At 44.7% G+C, this 20,807-nt stretch overlaps 1 pseudogene; it reads left to right on the top strand.

Moving 5' to 3' along the window:
- Positions 1–683: 683 nt before the first annotated feature.
- Positions 684–1,255, top strand: LOC110306592 (CXXC motif containing zinc binding protein-like; annotated as a pseudogene).
- Positions 1,256–20,807: the final 19,552 nt, after the last annotated feature.

Here is a 20,807-nt window from a genome sequence, read left to right as displayed (position 1 = left end):
GGGCAACAGGGTTTTCTACCGCTTTTCTTCCCAGGACGCTTCTCAGTTCCTCTGAAAACTGACCTGATTTCTGTAGCTGACGAATGGGCCAGTAATGAGAAGATGCCATGACACCTCAAGACTGTCACCAGCAGGCCACCTGCCTCTGCTTCATGCCAGGAAGTCGGGCAGGCCTCTCCTCATGCTTGACCTCCAGGAACCTCCTCTGACTTTTGTTTCTTCCCAGGTCTTAATCTGACCCACAGATCTTATTTCCAGGATAACACCTGTCTTCCAGGCCTTCCAGCTGTACTCATTTTCCTTCTTCTTTGATTGTTACAAGAACTAACAGAAATCTGGATTCGATTTAATCCTTCTAAGTCTCCAGAGCCATTTCCTGTCCCATATTAAGCCCCATAGCTCAGGAACCTTACATTGGCCTCTTGAAGGTGTCTTAACACATGTCCTTTCCTAGGGATAGTGGGAACGGGGAGTCTGGACAATCCCTTAGCTAGGAATCAGAGTGAGACATCAACTTTGACAAAACTAAAAGTCAAAACAAGTTATGTTCACCCTTTTAAAAAATGTATTACCCATGACTTTAGAATATGGAACCACTAAATTTTCTTTTTAATAACAGTGGGGTGGCAGAGAGTAAAGCAGGGGACACAGCGGCTTTATAAAGACCGGACCGCTGTGGGGAAATGTTGTTGAAGCTCACAGCCACACTGAAGAACGCCATCAATCTTCAGCCAGTGGGTGAGGACTTCCAGTGGTACCTGAAGATAAAATGTGGCAGCTGTGGGGAGACTTCAGAGAAGTGACAATATTTCTGGCTGATGGACAGCGGCATGGCATTGAAAGGAGGTGGAGGCAGTGTCTCCGTGGTCCAGAAGCACATTGTGTGCATGTGAAAACTCCATTGAGATCATGAGCAGAACCATCAAGTCTTTAACACTGAGAACAGTAAGACGCTTCAGACTATTGTACAGTCTGAGTGTTAGGACCTTGAACCAATTGACTTCCAGATCCACGCTGGATTTGTTGGTGAAGCGGAGGAGGCAGGGACGGTCTTTAGGGACAGGAATCTGCAGGGGAAGGAGTGGGCAGACTACGACGAAAAGTTTCAGGAGTCTCTGTGGGATCTTCCAGGTCTACCCATCAATTTGTGACATGCTGTATGGTCTTCCTGAAAACTTGCTCAAAAGAACTTGCCCATATGATAGGAGACAAAGGGGCCCAAGCAGCAGCTGCTTTGGAGGTGTCTCATCTCTGATACCCTAGCTCCCTCACAATCTGCTTGCTGGGGTTCTTCACAGCTCTAAGTCCACCAATAAATGGTGCCACAAAAATTAAATAAAATAATAAAATAACAGCGGGGCCCCGTGATATCTCAGCCAATAAAGGGCTTGCATTGTCAGCATGCGCACCAAGGTCAAGTCATTCAGAATCTGTGTTTCAAACATTCCAGGTATGCTGGTGTATGTGCACGTGTGCGTGTGTGTGCGTGTGTGTGCATGTGTGTGTATGTGTGTGTGTGCGTGTGTTTGTGTGCGTATGTGTATGTGCACGTGTGTTTGTGTGTGTACGTGTGCCTGTGTGTGTGTGTGCATGTGTGCACTTGTAGCACTGGGAAAATTGTGGGAGGAGAATTCCTGGGGCCTGTTGGCTAGCCTGGCTTACTTGGTGAGTTCTAAATCAATGAGAAACCATGTCCCAATCAATCAATCAATCAATTTATTTTTAAAAGGTGGGCAGCACCTGGGGAATGACAGATAAAGTTGTCCTCTAAAACTCACATATGCATGCACACACACACACACACACACACACCAATAAGTTACTACTTGACAAGGTATCTGTGGGTCAGCAGCCTGTGAAGTGGGCTTTTCACCCCTGGCTTAGTGGGGTTCCCGAGGCTATAAGGGACTCACTGGATTTCATGTCTGCTTTTAGGATTCACTCCTGTGGTAAGGGGGGTTTGAGCTATTATTTAGGGCTTCAAGTTTTTTCCATGTACTACATGGGACAAACTTAAGCTTGGACAAAACATATTAATTAAATTTCCAGTTTAATTATCCACCCATATTTTTATTTGATGTGTCTGTCTGTTATGACACAGCAAAGAACGTGCCCCAGAACCAGCTTCCCAGGACCGTGAAAGAACATTAAGACTCCCACAACTGAGTCTCAAGGGCTCCGGACTTGTATTCCCTTCATCCCGTGCAGTCTGGAGTCAATGGAGAAATAAGCAGCAAATACCATGAATGGGAATTCATCAGGGCTACCTTGGGCCATGTTCACCATACTCTTTGACTGACATCTAGATAGAATAAATATGTTCTATATAGTAAGGTGGTCTGGGAACATGGTCATGGAATGTGCTTGTTTGAATGTTAATAATTAATTAAACAGATATCACAGTGTTGTGGGTCTTAAAACATTAGCTATATCCATTTTAATATATGGTCTATGTAAGATTAGTCCAGAGCCCAAAAGGTGGCTTGGGGGTTAAGAGCAACCGTTGCTCTCACAGTAGTCCTGGGTTCGGTCCCCAGCACATATATGGTGACTCCTACCCACCTATAGCTCCAATTCCAGAGGATCTGACCCTTTGCCAACTTTCACAGGGACCAGGCATGTACTTGGTAGACACATATGCATACAGGCAAAACATTCATGCACAGTCAATGAAATAAATAAATCTAAAAAAGTCTATCCAATGTTTCAGTTTTATGTATATAAATAAACATTTTAATTTAAACCTTAATTTATTAATTCACTAAGTCTTGAGCTGTGACTCAACCCTACTGGAAGTTTATTTTTAAAGGATTTCTACATAATAAAACAATCAAAGAACCCAGACTTAGTATATATAAAAGTTTGTAGAAATCCTCTAGTTTTTATGCTAATTTTAAACACATGATACAAAAAAATTAGTTGGCTCAGAAAAACAGTACATTGGTCAGCAATACTTCTTCTGGAAGACATGAGTTTTATTTATTTATTTTATTATTTATTTATTTATTTATTTATTTTGGTTTTTCGAGACAGGGTTTCTCTGTATAGCCCTGGCTGTCCTGGAACTCACTTTGTAGACCAGGCTGGCCTCGAACTCTGTGCCTCTGCCTCCCAAGTGCTGGGATTAAGGGTGTGTGCCACCATCGCCTGGTGACATGAGTTATATAATGGAAATCTCAGTGCTGGGCACAAACTACCAGTTGGGGTTGGAGAAATGCCCAGAACGACAGAGGCCACCACTTCTGCCCACCATGACTAGATGATAAGACCGTATGACTGAAGATTCCTCACAGTTTGGTTAAAGGATACAGACACATCAATCTTAGCCTCAAACTGCTCAAGACTCTCTTCCTTCCAGTTAATCTTCCCAGTGCTAGAGGATGCTTTGCAGGCTCCTGGGAAAGAAAACGCTTCAGAGCTCTTACCCAGCCCCAAATCAACAGAGATGGGTTGTACCCACCAGTACCACAGTGGTATGACAGAGCTTGGGGTGAGCAGCTGCCTTCTGATTTGATCTAAGACCCACACCCCACAGGAGATGGCATGATCACATTGTAAGCCTGGTCAAAGGCCCACGAGTGGAGAAACCTTAAACTCTTGGAGGAAACCTTTTTGTGTTTCTTTGCTCAGTGGACGTGATGTCAAACCGAGTTCTAAACATTTAGGCTTACACACATAGATTTGTTCTGCCCTCAGCCTTAGTTGAAAGACTGGTAGTCATTGATGCAGAGGCCCATGTGGTTCCAAGTGCAGAGAAGAAGTTACCATCAGTGCTCACTGATGAATGGATCATCTATACCAACCTTCCCCCACACAGCAAGTTTAAGGAATGTCTTGGAAAAGGGGGTAGAGAAATTTTAACATCTGTAGAATAGGAAAGAGCTATGAAGTGCTGTTCTTCAGACACGACAGGGCTGATACACACATCAACGCACAGCAGATGTGGTCACCTTCATAAAACCTGCGCAAGATCAAGCCAGTCAAGATTCCAGCATGGAAATCCTGGGGACCCGTCCCTTGCTAAGGATCTTTTGGCAGTTGACATCTGCTAGACACATGAAGAGATCTCTTTCTTCGGGATGTAGCACTAGGGAACGGGCCCATACCTGTGCACATATGATCAATGCGGATTACACACCTGGAGGTCATAAACAAATAAGTTTTAAAGAACAGGAAGCTGGAAGGGACGTGGAGGTATACAGGGGCTGAGAGAGAAGTAGTGGGGGCAGATATGATCAAAATACTTTAGATATACTTAGGAACTTTTCCAATAGTAAATAAAAACATTACTTTAAAAACAAATGAAGAACTCAGAATTCTAGCCAAATTGGCAGAGTGGATCCAGATGTGGAGCAGAGGGGACCATTGTAAAAATAAAAGACTATCTGGGCACCACGCACATCCTGCGATTCCAGCTCCTGGGAGGTGGAGGCCATACAAAGAGTTCAAGGGCATGTATAAATACATGCATGCATACATACATACTTAAGTCACTTACTTACAAATTTCTTATTGACCTGCCAGCATAAGGCAGAGAGATGCATGACCTTCAAAGAAGAGGACAATTAGGGCAGGTGATGCTCACTGTGGCTACAGACTGGTCGGTCTCAAGGGTCTTAGCAACTCGTTTTTATTTTGCTTTATAACAACATGAGACTCATGTACTTTAAAATTTTATCATGGGTGCTGTGACCTTCATAACAGAGATACTACAAAGTCACTCGATACCTGTCCAAAAAGAGGAGGGAAAAGAAACACAGAAAATGTCAGGGTTTGGGACTTGATAAAATATTCTATCTAAATGTAGATTCCTGCAAAATGGTCCAGGAAATTTGTACCCACCATGCAAATAGGGTTAGCAGGAGTGTATTCAGTGGAAACTATTGCACGAGAAAATAATATGGCTTGTGCCCCAAGAAGTGACCAGTGGCCTGGGGTCCCTCGCGTGAATCCCATCCTTGGCCCTGTGCTATTCTGAAGATGTGTTCTCCACCCGGCCATGATCACTGCAACTCATTTCTGGGTCCCAAAGGAAACTCTAGCCTCAAACTTTTTACCTGGAAATAAATTAGACTGTCAACAGGAAAGGTATTTACTAGTGAAGAAAAAAATAATGAAAAAAAGAAAACTATGCATTTAGTTTTCCCTCTATAGACAGGGGGAGACTATGGAGGGACCCAGACCACCTCCACTCCAGGGTCCAACCTGCTCTGTTCCCATGAAGCCACAGAGTAGAAGAATACATTCAAAATGATAATCACTTACATGACTGTTGGGCTATGGGATGGGGAATATGGGCAGAGTCAGTATGAGGGGCTGGGAGGTGCAGAGGCCGTGAACATGGTGGGCTGGATGCACAGGGACACTTGCTCTGCATCCAGACCTCAACATCAGTATTTCTGCTAGTGAGCAAAGGCTGAAGCAAAGTGAATTAACTGATTGAGAAGAAAAATAGAGAAAAGGAAGGAAAAGAGAAGGGGAAGGGAAAGGGGAAGGAAGGGAAGAAGGGGAAGGGAAGAAGGGGAAGGGGAAGGGAAGGGCAGGACAGGACAGGACAGGACAGGACAGGACAGGACAGGAAAGGAAAGGAAAGGAAAGGAAAGGAAAGGAAAGGAAAGGAAAGGAAAGGAAAGGAAAGGAAAGGAAAAGAAAGGAAAAGAAAGGAAAAGAAAGGAAAAGAAAGGAAAAGAAAGGAAAGCAAGCTTCCAGAGAGCTTCTTTAAATGAGTTTCAATTTCAAGGTGTTGAAGCTGGGGTGTGACAAGGCATTCAATATTGTGCCTTGGGGCACGGCTTGGTCAGCTCTGTGTGTGTGTGTGTGTGTGTGTGTGTGTGTGTGTGTGTGCACGCGCGCCTGTTGTGGGGAGAAACTGTTGAGTATTTAGTGTCTTTATAAAGGCTGCCAGTACAGAGGTTGCAGCCTAAATGTTCAGTGAGTTTCCACTCTGGCCAAATACGAGTGTCTTCTGGGAACTTTTAATGTAGCCATCCCAGGCATCCAATGCCAAATAATAAATCATTATCGTCATTATTGTAACAGTTGACACAAGAACTGGACTGTGTTTTTCAAAGCACCTAAGTGTATTCTACTGTGCCGCAGAGAAAGATCTTCCAGGACATTCCCAATCACAAACAGGCCTTAGAATGACTTGGTTTGTTGTTACAAAGGCAGGTTCCGATCCGCATGGGGTCTGCTCAGCAACCATGACAAAGATAGTGGCTGCTCTTCATGGCTGGCTTTCTGATGTTAATTGTTTTTTTCTCCTCTCTGTGACCAACTATTTAACAAGAAACAGCTTTAGAAGTGTTTATTTTGGCTTAAGTCTTGATGGTACAGTCAGCCTGCTGGTTACATTACTTTTGGTAGTAGTTTAATGTACAGTGGGTGGTTTTACTAGGTCCATGGGAAGGAAGCAAAGAGATATAAGTAGTCATCTTTCAATATTTTTTTCTTTTTTTGCAGGGGGGGTGGGGTGGTTCTGAGACCCCAGCTCCTGAGATTCTGCCACTCTTGTTCAGAGTGGACCCTCTCATTGCCAGTTAAACTTCTCAGGAAACACCCTTACCTCGCAACCATGCCTAGGGGTGTTTCCTACGAGATTCAAAGGCCAGTGGAGATGGCAGTAAAGATGAACCATCATGACTGGCATCTGTAACTTTATGATGAGAGATGAATCATAGAAGGTATAGAAGATAAAGAGTTGATAGGGCATTGGGAGAGGCATGTGTGAAGCCAGAGATTTTGAGTTTGGGGGAAGGCTCTGGCTAAGGACATCCTCTCAGCCATTCATACAAGTAGCAACAGACGCCTGTGCTCTTGAGTGAGTTAGAGAAGTTCACCAGGAGTGCCATGTTCCCTGAACTCACTCTGTTTCCAGGACAAGTGAGTACCTACTTACATCAACATAAAGAAAGTAGGCTTAAAAACCTCCCGAGAAAGGACGCTAAAAAAGCCGAGGTGCCAGGTGACGCTCTTATAACGATGAGAAAGGCACAGAACTGGCAACAGGCAGGATGAAACTGGTTGTGACTTCTCCAAATAAATTGTTCTCCTCTCAAACCCACTCAGCATCTTAGAAAGGGAGACCTTTGAGAAAGTGTCCATGTATGTGCGTGCATGAAAATAGATAAGTTCACATCCATGCACACCCACGCACATATGCCCACTAATGTGAGAGTGTGGGTGTGCTCTGAGAGACCAGTGTTTCTCCTATTGATCTCCAATTCTTTTTGGAAACAAGGGTCTTTCATGGCATTTGGAGCTCACTGGTTTTGTTAGACAGGGTGATGAACAAGCCATACATGTCCTGGCTTCACTTGAACCACCAAACTTGGCGTTTGTAGGTAGGTTCTGTGGATAGAGCTTGAGTCCTTATGATCGAAAGGTAATAAGCAGTTTGCTGACTGAGAGCTTTCTCTCAGCCGCGAGAACGGTCAATTCTGAAGACACAGATGTGTGCTTACAGTCATGACCTCTGTGGCTCTCGTGGTCTGTACATCTGCCGTCGCAGAAAGTCTCTGTCCTCTGCAGCCCGGGAAATGTCTTCTAGGCTCTCTGTCCCTAGCACTGTGGGCTCCTAGCTTGCTGCATGTTGGGTTCATCTCTATGAGGTGAAGCAGAAGTAAGGAAAGCTCTGCTGGCTGAGGCTTCTCGTGGAGTCAGGGTGAGAAGACACTCTGAGCAGTAGCCAGACCAGGGAGGTCCACGCTACACCTCACCTGCTACAAGAAGTAACTTGGGAAAGAGAAAGATGATCCACCGGATTTGGTCCAAGCCGCCTCTTATCACTGATGATGCCCCAGGCCTTGCTGGGCTCAGGCCTGACTAATAGGACTGAGCTGCCCTGCCCACTTCCCATGGACCTGAGACTCTCTGCAAGATTTCTTCCTGCCTATGAGTGACTAAGCCAGCCAGCATTCCCTATCTGATGGGATGTCTGTTCTGGGCAGAGCAGCTGTACTTGTGAGAGAAAATATAAAGTCCAGGACCAAATCTAGCAGGCTGATGCAAGCCTTCCAAATTCCCCACAGTGCTATAGATGGAAATATTAACTCATTGAGTCTTCCAACAAAAAGGCATCCTGTAATCCAGCCCTATTTAGGAAGAGTGGGGAAACTCACCTGTCTGTCACTGGTGTCTAGAACTTGGGGTCACAGACGGAGTCTAGAGGGAACCCATGATGGAGTTCTTCTTGCTCCGGGTCCAACACCTTTGGTATTAGTGAGAAACCTGCATAAGAAATCATGGGTTAGTTTTTCAAGTGGAGATTCTAGAACATTTGAGTTTCAAAAAGTCCCTTCCTGCCACTACTGACATATAAGGGTGCTAAGTGCTTTGAAGGTCGTTGTACCTGAGTTAATGTATTGCGGATCTAATTTAAACCAAGTGCCAAACACTTGGCTGGAAAAAAATAAGGAAAGAGTACAAATTATCATCGTTCATTGCATTCCAAAATAATGTTAAAGATATACTGAGCTAAGTAGAATATATTTACTAAATTCTCATATTATAATTCTCCCAGACAGCCTCCTTTTAGACAGGCTAGGTTCACTCTGCATTTCTACCCTAGCTAGGGAAGAGTTATCTGTTTGTTTCTTTGTTTAAGAGATACTCCTATGCCAGGCAGTGGTGGCGCACGCCTTTAATCTCAGCACTTGGGAGGCAGAGGAAGGTGGATTTCTGAGTTCAAGGCCAGCCTGGTCTACAGAGTGATATCCAGGACAGCCAGGGCTACACAGAGAAACCCTATCTCAGAAAAAAAAAAAAAAAACCAAAGGGGAAGAGAGAGAGAGAGACTCCTTTGCTGTGCTAACCAAGGTATTTTTTCCTTCTCTAGGCTAATGCTGTAACCTCAACTCCATCTTCTCTGGGCCCCTACATTCCGATCTGTGTACCTTTGTCTGAAGTCTCCTCTACAGACATAACGAGACCTCTGCCAGCTCTTCCTGGGGCCCCTTTTTTTCCTCTCTCTGCACACCTCATTCAGAGGAACCCCACTCCCTCCTGCCTTTCTGCTGTTCCTTATGATTAAAGATGCCCCTCCTATGTCAGAACTGTGGCTGTTTGCAGAACTCAGTGCAAGACTTCCAGCTGAAGTGGCCTTCCCTGTCCCCACCTTGTTTTCTAGGCCAGGATCCCAGCTGCTTGGAGTTGCTGGATCTTAGAACTTGCTGACATGGGTCCTACAAGTCCATTCCTGGCATTGTAGTGCCTGACCTGAAATAACAGGAAATGAGTCTTACAGGCTGAATGCAAGGCTTTCTTGCCCAGGGACCCAGATATGCAAAGGTTGTGAGCCTAAAAAAGAAGAGGGATCCTTAAACCATGGCCTGGAGTTGGTGTCCTCCCATCCATGTGGAAGACTGCAAAGCAGCCTTGGCAGTCAGGCAGAGAGGCAGAGCTGTTAAACCTGGAACTAATTCTTGTCCTCTTCACTCCTGTATCTCTTGAAAAGCTGTACCAATATCTTCTAGTGTCTCCCCACACTCCATAAAATCCAGTCTGTCAGCACATGCTGGTACCCGCCCCGTGAATGCATTTGAAGAGTTCTGATTGGTTTCACTTGATCAACGGTTGCCACCTTTCTTTGCCGTGATCATGGTCATTTCTCTTCTTCTGGATAGCCTCCTGGTCAACCCGTTGGGAGACAGAATGATGTTCACTGAAATGCAAAGGGCATCACAGCAGTACTATCATAGCACCCTCCCTGCTGCAGCTCAAGGACCAGCTCTTCTTTCCAGGAGCCCAGAGGGCCAAGATTCCTGCCCACCATCCATGCCTCCTCTGCCCTGCACTTCCTCCAAGTCTCCGAGCATCCCCATCAAATGCCCTCTGGGCTGAGGAGCCTCTGAATTTCTCTTTCCCAACCCCATGTGCACAGCAGCCATGTCCTTATTCAGCTCAGGGACCTCTTCAGGGCGGTGTCACATGAGCAGAGAACTTGGACCTACATCTTGGTCCTCCTACGACCTTCCCCTTATTATTATTCCTTGCTTGGTGTGTGCCATTATTATCTTCTTATTTGAAGGTCTTTCCTCTTGGTGAAGGCACCGTGTCTAGATCAGTGGTTCTCAACCTTCCTAATGCCAAGATCCTTTGACACAGTTCCTCCTCATGTTGTGGTGACTCCCAACCATAAAAATATTTTCATTGCTACTTCATAATTGTAATCTGCTACTTTTGTTAATTGTAATGTAAATATCTGATATTCAGGATGGTCTTAGGCATCATGTGGGTCGTCATATGGGTCATGACCCACAAATTCAGAGCTACTGCTCAAGAGGAAAGAGACAGCCTTAGCTTTTATTTCCCAAAGAATGTCCATTCTTGGGCCTTTGAGATTTCTCAGCAAGTGAAGTTGCTTAACCGTGTTACTTGGTGACTTGAGTTCTATCCCTGGAGACACACACAAATGTAGAGGGAAGGATCAACTCTACACAGGTGTCCTCTGAGCTCCCACACGTCCCATGGCATTAGTGGACCTGGTACACATGCAACACACACACACGCACACACACACACACACACACACACACACACACACACCAGTAACAAATAATATTTTTTAAAAAGCCAATTCAGATTTGCTGAAACTGTAGATAAATTATTTTGAATGATAGATAGTGATACTCTAACTCAACCCTGCTTATTAAGGAGCTAAAAATAAAACAGGTTTTCAAACTAGATAACAAAGACAAATAGGCTGGATACTCAGTATATCACCGAATATTCCATATAGTATAATGCATTATACATTATGAATACTTTATAATGATATAACATCAGTAAAATAAATATGTAATAAAATATAGATTATTATATTATGTAAAGATTATTTTAACTCTTGGACAGCCAGTTCATTCTAAGAAATTGATAGTATTTTTTAACATTTACATTTATTTGTTTATTCACTCTGTGAGTGTAAGTATGCGCACGCGTGTGTGTGTGTGTGTGTGTGTGTGTGTGTGTGTGTGTGTAGAGTACATGTGTAGTAGGTACCTGTAAAGACCAAATGTGGGCATCTGATCTCTTGGAGTTTGGATTACAGGTGATTATGAGCCACCAGATATGGGAGCAGGGAATCAAAGTCTGGTACTCAGGAGGAGCAATGAGCTCTCAGAACCACCGAGCCCGCTCTCTAGCACTGAATTTATTAGTTAAAAACCACAAGTAGAACACTGTGACAATTTCTCTTGCATTGACCCAACTATATATGCATAACACTCTTCTGAAAAGGCTCCTTATGGCATTGTGCCACACCGTGGTGTCCCTGTCATTGTGATGAGCAGAAACAGACTTCTACACTCACTAAAGAGCTTGCCAAGCCTGCACAAGGAATATGGCATCATTTCTTCTAAGGGGCTTGGCAACTCATCCCCATGACCTTTGTGGGAGAGAAGCTTAGTATTGTGAACCAGTGACGCAGTGTAGTGGGGATCCTAGTTTCAGATCAATCCAGATATGAAAGTTGATCTTTCCCTCGTCATCTTTCAAATGAAGCAAAAATGGCTTCCCCACAAGCCTTTCGTCCAAGGATTGCAGAAAACAGGCTGTAAGAAATTACAAAGAACACCCAATAGAATACCTTCAAATGCAAGCCATCTTGATCTACATTGTGGGCTCCGCACTGTAGAATGGCTTATTTTATAGCTGTGATTGCACGTGTAGACGCTCATTTGCTTCTCCATAGCTTTAAGCGTGGTTCACACCATACACAAGTGGAAAATGGCGCTGCACACATGAAAGACAGTTGGACTATACCACATACATAGGGTTGGGGCAGATGAAATGTTTCACGATTGAATGGAGAGACAAATAAAGGGATAAATTAAAAATAACAGCTTTTAAGTTTGCTGCAGATGAGGAGTTCTTTTTAAAAATTATCCGATTTTCTTTATTCTCGTTATTTTTGAAGTCTTTATATGTGTATACATGAAATATGGCGGGATCATCTTTCTGTTGCTTCCAATTGCTCTTCATTTCCTTACCTCATGGCCCCTTTCCAGTTACACACTTTTTTGTTGTTGATAACCCACTAAGCCCAGTTCCGGCTGCATGCATCTGGGGTCATCCCCTGGAGCCTGGCGAGCCTATTGGAGGTCACATCCTCAAAAGTGAATGAATCTCTCTCCCTCAGCAACTATCAATTGCCAATAGTTGCTCAGGAAGGGGTGAGGGGGTGATGCTGACATGGGCTTTTGTAGGTCCTGTGTGGGTGACCGTGGCTGTTGTGAGTTTGAGTACAATGACAACATCATGTCCAGAAGACAGCAAACCACGGCACACCCCTCCATCTTCCAGCTCTTGCAGTCTTTCTGCCTCCCCTTCATGGAATGCCACAGAAATCTGATTTATAGATGAATGACCAATCACTGTTTCTTAGTATCTTGTTCAGTTGTGCATCGAGAGAGTTCTTCAGATGGCATGCATGTTGCTAATTGGTAGAGGGCTTACTATATATGTCCTGACACATGGGTCCTTACAGTGTGATTTCTTAAGTCTATAACAAGGGGAATGTCATTTTCATGGCAGAAGACATGTCCAGTCACTCTGAGCAGATCATTTCATGATGGAATCCTTAAGGTACAGTATAAATGCATATATGGAAAAAGAGGACTCAACTGATCATTGTGTCTAAGAAGAGAGAGGTCCTGATCTTGAGACCCCAGACTAAACCCACACAGATGTTTAAGCCTTAGCAAAACAGCTCTATTTTTACTTACTCCAAATGATATCTCTGGTTCTGATTGGCTAAATGAATGAAGACAGATAAAATGCAACCCAAGACTTAGAGGGACATTGGTCTTTGTATTCTGTGACCACATGTAATACTCTTACAGACATGCTAGCATCCTGCAGGTCTCAGCCAAAAGAAAGTTTGCTTTGGCTGATACTGTGTAATCACTTAAGAATCCTGGGCGCTTTGCGCTTGTACACAGTGAAGGAGAGACACCAGGCTTTATGAACACCAAGGATATTGGCAGTTGGAAATGCTGATAGCTTCTACCATGGCTACCTTCTGTCATTTGGCTACAGAATAAATAGACAAATAACATCTTATTCTAGGAATATTTTCATGCACCCTAACATGTGGCCTCCCAGGTGGCTAAGGCTGGACCTGTGGGCTGCAGGCTACCCTGAGCAGACGGAGGGACAAGCTGAATGTCTGGGTGGCGTGATGTCCTGCCAGAGCCTGAGCCTGGAGCATGGAGACCGCAGATGTCCCTCCCAGACAGCAAATCACAGTGCACGCTCTGCTTTTTGGGGGAAGGTTGCTGGGCTTGAGTTCCAAACAGGCTGGGCAGTGATCCGACCTGACCACACACCATGTGCTGCACATGCCAGGGTGGGTTCCACTCCAAGTACAGAACTATTTAGAAAATGGATTCCTCCTCTTCTGTCTCTAACAACCTTAGCTTCATTGTCTTTGCTTTCCTCTGACCTCCCCGGACTCCCGTGTGGGTCTGTGAGTACCTCTGCTTGTTCTCCTTTTTGGAGATCCTGCTTGGGACTGTGGGGAAGTCAGTTTTATGGGACCAGTAATCTCCCTCATTCCACCCTGTTTCCAGGCATCCCAGGCAACCCACCCACCTCCTTCTGTGGCCGCCAAACTTGTGCAGAACATTGGTACACTTTGCCTTGGATTTCACAGAGTGTGTCCCAACCTGATCAAAGTAGATCACTCGCACAGATAAAGCCTAATCTTTCTATTAGGATGCAATTCTTAAGGATGAATTTATTTTTATTACATGTATATGTATGTTGGCCTACGTGTATGTATGCATACTAGGAATGTGCTTAATGCCCATGAAGATCAAAGGGACATTGTATCTCCTGAAACTAAAGTTACAGATGGTTGGGAGCTGTTCTGCGGGTACTGAGAACTGAACCCAGGTCCTTTGCAAGAGCTGCCAGTGATCTTAACCACTGAGTCATCTCTATAGGAGCCATCTCTCCAATATCCAGAGCCCAATCTTTACACAAACACACCAACAGGCAAATCTTCCCTGTCTTATCAAATGATTATTTTATCCTATTAAAAACAGAATCCAGATGAGCCCAGTAATGTTCGGGATGAGCTCTCTCTAATTCAATATGCTCACCCGTCGGTGAGCATATTCAACGTTCAAAGACACTCTTATTTTCAAGGTCATAGGTAAGGTGACATTCCCAAATTCCCCCGAGAACCTGTACCCTGGATATCTCATGCCTAGAGTTCCCTGTGCCCTGCACCTTCCATAGGCAGGGTAGAGAGGAATGTGGAGAAACAGTGCACAGGCACCCTTCTGAGGATGGGGATTGCTTCTGAGAGATGCTTCTTTAGGTAATTCAGCAAACAACTGAAGCTGGCTCTGGTATCACTAGATGCCATACTCATGTGGAGCCACAATCACATAAGAGGCCTGTCAGCAATCTCATCCTTGCTACATGTACATGGATGCGCATACAACAGCAAGTACTCGTCTTCCTCCATTTGTCTTGATCTTGTTAGTGATGGATTAAGGATTCTGAAATTCAGACCCAGAGCAATAAGAGGAGAGTTTGACCGGAGGGAGGGGGAGGAGGTGTTGAACCCACACAGAACACACAAGCTCTTCTGTGTACACAGTAGTTAGGGAAGCAGTCTATGTGAACAAACCACAAGAAGAGATCATTGGATGGTGGAGTGAATCTCACTCTGGACTGAAGGGTATTCCCCAAGCTGTCCAGAGAATGTGCCCTCCCCCAACCCCTGGTCCCATGCTTGATCTCAAACCATGCCCACCTGTCATGGGTCAAGTTCCCACAGTGGCTACTGTCACTCACCCTTCATGGCTCTGACAGCTTCCAGAGTTACAGATTTAGAATTCTTGCCTCCGTTCCTTCTGGCCCAAGAGTCCTGGTATTGTACTGCCACTCAAGGAAAGGCCACTTCAAGGAAAGAGACTGCAAAGTTCGTGCTTCCTTTTCCACTCTGAGCTGCTTCATGGAGGTGAGCTAAGCCATGCCATCAGTCAGACACGGAGTCAAGCCGTGTCTCAGAATGAGTGTAACAGGAAGTCTCATCTCATGCAAGGAATCTGTGCACCCCCTCACATGCCTGCATTCTGCTGGCTGCAGAGTCTTGGCTGTTTGCCACAGCACTGTTCCACGCTTATCCCATGTACGCTTCAGATGTGCGCAACTGAAATGCTGAGCTCCAGTGCCCTGTCAGCCTCTAACTATTTCTTTCCCATCTCTCCATGTTCCTAGGTTCCTCGGCTCAGTTTCCTCCCATGAATTCTGTAAAATTTGCCTGGGAGCTAAACTTAAAGAGTCATTTTAAGAGACCACCAGGTATATCATGCTGTGCCACACTGTGCCAAGCCAGTCCCACAGTAGACATTTAAGCCATAGAAGCTTAGACAGCAGAGCGAGTGGATGGAGATGCTCAGTGGGAGTCAGGGTCTGACTGGACTCTGAACTCATTTGTTTCGTGTGTGAACGAGGTCTGTACTTTTCTTATGTCCCAGAAGACTTCGACATTCACCCCACCCATTCCTCTCCAAGATCAATGAGGTCTCCTTGGCAAGGGTGTTTCTCCAACAATGTCAGGGAAGAGTTTTCTCTTCTGTAACATCCTAGCAGAAGGATCCCTAGAAGCCCTTGACCTTGACCCGTGTCTGCATGAATGCCTCCTTCCTCTGGCTTCCTCTGAAGATGAGTTCTAGGTGTACCGAATTTAGTTAATGAATCCCAAATAATGTGGCTGTTATGAACACTTTCAGGACCTTGTGTGTTTAGAAGACACAAAGTGTCCAGAAGTTGGGAAGCTCGAGAGATGTGCCTGCTCTCAGACAGTTACTGATGACTCTACTCTAGGACGGTTTGCAGCCACTTTGCCACTTCCTGGAACTCACAATGAAATATCCCTTTTAAGTTTGAGGCTGGGCTCACTACTTACTTTTACATTCAAGTAATTAAAATTGTTTTTCAGTCTTCAGCTTTCAAATTACAAATTTCTACCCCCATTGTAAATCTAGTCTTCCAGGGTAGTGTATGCTAACCCTTGAAAGAGAATTTATGTGTTAAAATAAATAAATCCACAGACCATTTTATTTTTGCAGAGCAATCCAATTGCATTTAATTTTGCATACAAAGTTTTCCTATAATCTGAGCTTTGATTCCTTTGGCCCTCGGGAAGCCAGAAACTGAAGATAAATGTATTTTGAGGAGAGGGACTGTGCATGAAGTGTGAGCACAGAAAGGTGGCAAGGTGGGAGGAGACTCAGTACGAGGTGCTTTGGGGGAGGAGGTGATTATATAATCTATGGAAAGCCAGAGCAGCTTCTTGGGGTGGCATCCATGAGCCTCATGGAAAGAGTGATATGGGTGAATCAGAGAAGACTGAATTCGAAGGTCCATGTCCCCCACGAATAATAATAATAATAATAATAATAATAATAATAATAATAATAATAATAGCTTGAGGCCAGCACTGAGTGTAGGAGAAGTAGCTGGGACTGCTGGAAACAATCTGGGAAGGGATCCTTCATGGCCAATGGAATTAATGTGTCAAGTCCTACACATTCAGAAACCTCAAGCTGTGCTTGAATGTAAGGCCTTTCATGGGGTGACAGAAGTTGAGTGGGGTTGACATGGGTGTGGCCCTAACTGTGATACCCTCATAGGTCAGGGTAATCAAGACAAATATGATGGAGCAATGCACACAGGGTTGGCAGCATGAAGAGGTGGCGCAAAGGCAAGAAGCCAGGGTTCTCTGGAAAAGCATGCCAGCTGCTGGTACCTTGACCTTGAACTTTGAGCCTTCGGAGCAGGGAGGGATAACTTTCTGTAGTTCACATGAGGTCCTGGCCCTGTCATACTGAAGCTCTGAAGGATCCTGAGGTTGTGTTAGAAGCATCTCCGTGATGATTTCTTCTTACCATCCAAACCATCATAAATTCACACACTGAGTCTTCCATCATGCATATGTGTGTGGTACGGAGTATATGCATATGTGCATGTTATGTCTCTCATGTGTGTGCGTGCGTGTGAGCATAGGAGATTGAGGTCAAGAATTGCTCTCCATCCTTTCTCAGATTACGCACTGAGGCAGGATCTCTCCATCAAGCCCACAGTTTGCTTACATGTCTAACCTGGATAGACAGCTTGCTCCAGTATCCCTTGCTTTTACCTCTGAGACTAGTGTTACAGATGGGCCTCCAAAGTCACCCAGCATTTACCTGGCGCTCTGGATAGCTGAACTCCCGTCTTCCCATTCTTCAGCAAGCACTTAACCACTGAGCCACCTCCCTAGCCCCTACAGACTTAACTTTAATAACTTACTTCACACTTTTTTGGTTCTGTATCCTGAGTGCTTCCTTACTATTTAAACAGCCTCCTTGTCATTTGATTATATTTGATTCTTATGATTTTCTAATTCTCTTTAAAAAATAAATTATTTTATATACGAGGAGGGGAAAGCACCCTGTTTCCAGACCAGGAATCCCTGTTGCAGTTCTCAGAAAATGTATACAAATATCCATAATGGATTTCATAATTCATAGTGATTGTAAGATGAGAAGAGATGAAGTCACATAAGAGTAAGCAGAACCAGTCTTAATTAATAGAACTAACCAGACCAGTCCCCACAAACGGTCTCAGCGAACTTCTAGACTTTTGGTAGCAGAACTTGAGCGTTGGCAGAAAATTGAGTAGAAATGGTGTTATTCTATCATGGCCAGAGGACAAACATGCTTTTACCCACAGAATCTGTTAACAGTGTGGGGATGGGTGGTCCTCCTACATGCTCAGGTCTCACACTCTCTTTTCCCCAATAATCTAAGACATGGGCATCTGGGATGCCCCATTCCGTCACCCTGTCATCTTTTTCTAAAAAACCTGAAAGTCAACTCTTTTCTACAACTGTCACCATAGTCAAACAATGTGGGGGAACACTACAAGAACAGATTGCTTGTTCCAAATCACCAGCTCAATGGAGCTGCAAGCACTAGCCGGGTTATCAAAAGTCAATATTCCTCAAAGGATGCTAGCCTGCCGAAGCTTACTGGACAAAGAGACACTGAGCTATATCTTCTGGCAATAAGGATGTATTTTAAAACCAAGTAGAAACACCCATCTCTGCCCGTATAAGGACCTAAACTAAACAATAAGAGCCAGCTGGTGTACAGGCACATGGTCTTCAAGGTTAATTAGGAAGGACCATTCTCCCTGGATGGAGAGGTGGCTGGAGCTAAAGTGGATGTTCAGACATAACACTGTGGGGTAGATATGATTAACAACAGAAGTGGGCGGAGCCATCTCCATCACGCTATGTGGGGGGCCTGGTGTGGGATTTCTTGAAGATATTTGAGCTTCCCAGAGCACATCCTTAAGACTCACAGTCTAGGCCCAGGGTTTTGGCCAAATCCCAAAGTCAGGTAGGGCTGGGGGTTATGGCTTTATTTCCCTTTGATCAGGAAGGACTGTGAAGCAGGGCTATGCTGGAGTGAGTGGCTATGGACTCGCGCAATGGCTGCGTCTCACCCCACAGGGCGTGACTAACAGGAGGCAGACTTGGCCCAACCTTCCTCTGATTTGGATGGAAGGGAATTTGAGACAATCACGGCCCCCAAAGCAGCCCAGTGCCTCTCTGATATTGGCAGGGGGCGGCTTCATGACCCACAAGGTCTTTTTCATGTCCAATGTCTGTACTAAAAGGCATAGTTTTCAGATTGGTTTAAGCTGACAGTCAGCCTGTGGGGTTCTTGGATGCAATGCTCAGCTTGCTTTATTTTTTTTTAAAGTACATTTATTTTATTAAATTAAAACCAAAGCACTATCAGCCAAAAGAGAAGGGAATAAAGGCAGAATTAATTGTCCCCATCGTTACTTGGCTGTTAAATTCCTGAGGCATAGGGAAACCTCCAAACCTCACTGAGAGCTCACCAGGCCACGCTAATTTTGGCAGTACCATGGTCACACATGGACAACAAACTGTTCGGGCAACTTAGTCATAGCTGGTAGGCTTGGCTATTCTAGCAACCTCCAGAACATTCTATAAAACAGAAGGTTTGATAGATGTACCTGCATGGTATCAAGTCACCAGAATGTAAAATCAGCCACGACAGGAGGTTAGCTTATGGTCACCTTCTGGGGGCATAAAATTATGATCAAAATAGATTGCACATAAAAAAATAATACTGTTTTGCCCTCTCTATAGACTGGCGCTGTCTATGTTAACAACAAGATGAAGCTGAATGAGACAGAAAAGCCCAGGAGGGGCAGACAGTTGAGACATCTCTCTCAGGAGAATGTCAGGAAACAGGCAAAGCCATTGGCCATGCAGACATCTATCCACGGCTTTGCCAGGAAGAGCTACTTGCATGCTCAACAGTTATAGATTGAATATCTCTAGATGAATCTCAAATTTGTGTTTGCTCAAGCCCATCAATAAAAAGAAGAGGCTTTCCTGGGAACCAAGTAGATGGGAGACCTAGTTCTGAAATGTAGTTACCACAAGCTCAAGTCACCACCTTCAATTTCAGCCCTTCTCCGGAGTTGGGGTGGCCTTGAACCCGGTAGGTAGCGTGTCTCACAAGTCAATGGTCCCATGTTCTCATGTTGTCTGGAGCCCAGACTGAGGCTGAATGAGATGGCCACACCACATCGGGAAGATCTTGCACACCATGGTAAGGAAAGCTAGCCACACCTAAGCAGTGGCAGAGCAAGTCAGATGGATTTGGCACCTTCAAGAATATGCTCTTCCAAGCCAAATAAACACATCAGTTAATAAGATGATGTAATTGAACCTTCTTTGTGTGTGAACCCGAAGTAGCACAAGTGGATGCTACTGTTACAGAATTAACAAGATGTCTCTGCCTTCCATCCAGAAAGTTGAAGTGTGGTTGTGTGTGTGTGTGTGCATGTGTGTGTGTGTGTGTGTATGTGTGTGTGTGTGTGTGTGTGCATACACATGCATGTGAGTGCTTCTGTGTTGAAGGCTAGGGAACAGCCTCAGATATTATTTCATGGGTACTGGTTGCCTTGACTTTCCAGACAAAGTCTCTCATTGAAACTCAGTAGGCTATGCTGTCTGGCCAGTGGGTCCTAGAGACACACCCATCTTTACCTGCTCAGCATTGGGGTCATAAGTGAGTACCCCAATATCTAAAATATTTCAATGCAGGTTCTGGGGACTGAACTTTGGTTCTTCATTCTTTTATATCAAGCCCTTTACCCAGTTATGTATCTCCTCAGTCCCTGGCCATTATATACACATCTAACAAAAAGGTGGAGATCAGGCCAAGGTAGAAGCAGTCACAGCTCCCGTACACATGCCTGTTAGTACCTGAAGGTATTGGTATGTCTGGAACCGAGGGTGAGTGAGCAAGGGTATCATGACTGCTCAGCTGCATTCGTCTTCCCATGATCTGTGCAGTCTAGGGTCTTGTGAAGGCTATGAATCAGGAAAGCGATGCTGTAAGAGACCGTGTGATTTGACTGAAGGGAAGTGAAGGTTTGTTGATAGGTAACTTCTTCACCATCCACCATGAAGATGGTGGTAGTGATGATGGTGGTGGAGGTGAGGGTGGTGATGGTTTTGATGATGATGATGATGATGGTGGTGGTGGCAATGACTGTGTCTTTCTTCTCCAGGGATACTTTGTAGTAATCAAGCATAGGAATTGAATTGGGCTGGAGCTAATTGGGAAAGCACTAAGCAAGGCAGTCCTCACCCTGAAGTCTGGAAAAGGAAGGCCCTCAAATCTCAGACTTCTCGGATGTTCAGAGACTGTGTTCCCACTTGTGGAAGGGCAAATGGCAATGAACCCCACTCAGGAAAA

Source organism: Mus caroli, unplaced genomic scaffold, assembly GCF_978045245.1.
Source record: "Mus caroli unplaced genomic scaffold, Mus_caroli_1 scaffold_14, whole genome shotgun sequence".
NCBI classification, from domain to species: domain Eukaryota; kingdom Metazoa; phylum Chordata; class Mammalia; order Rodentia; family Muridae; genus Mus; species Mus caroli.
Note: the sequence above shows the minus strand (reverse complement) of the source record. Positions and strands in the feature narration are given on the sequence as shown.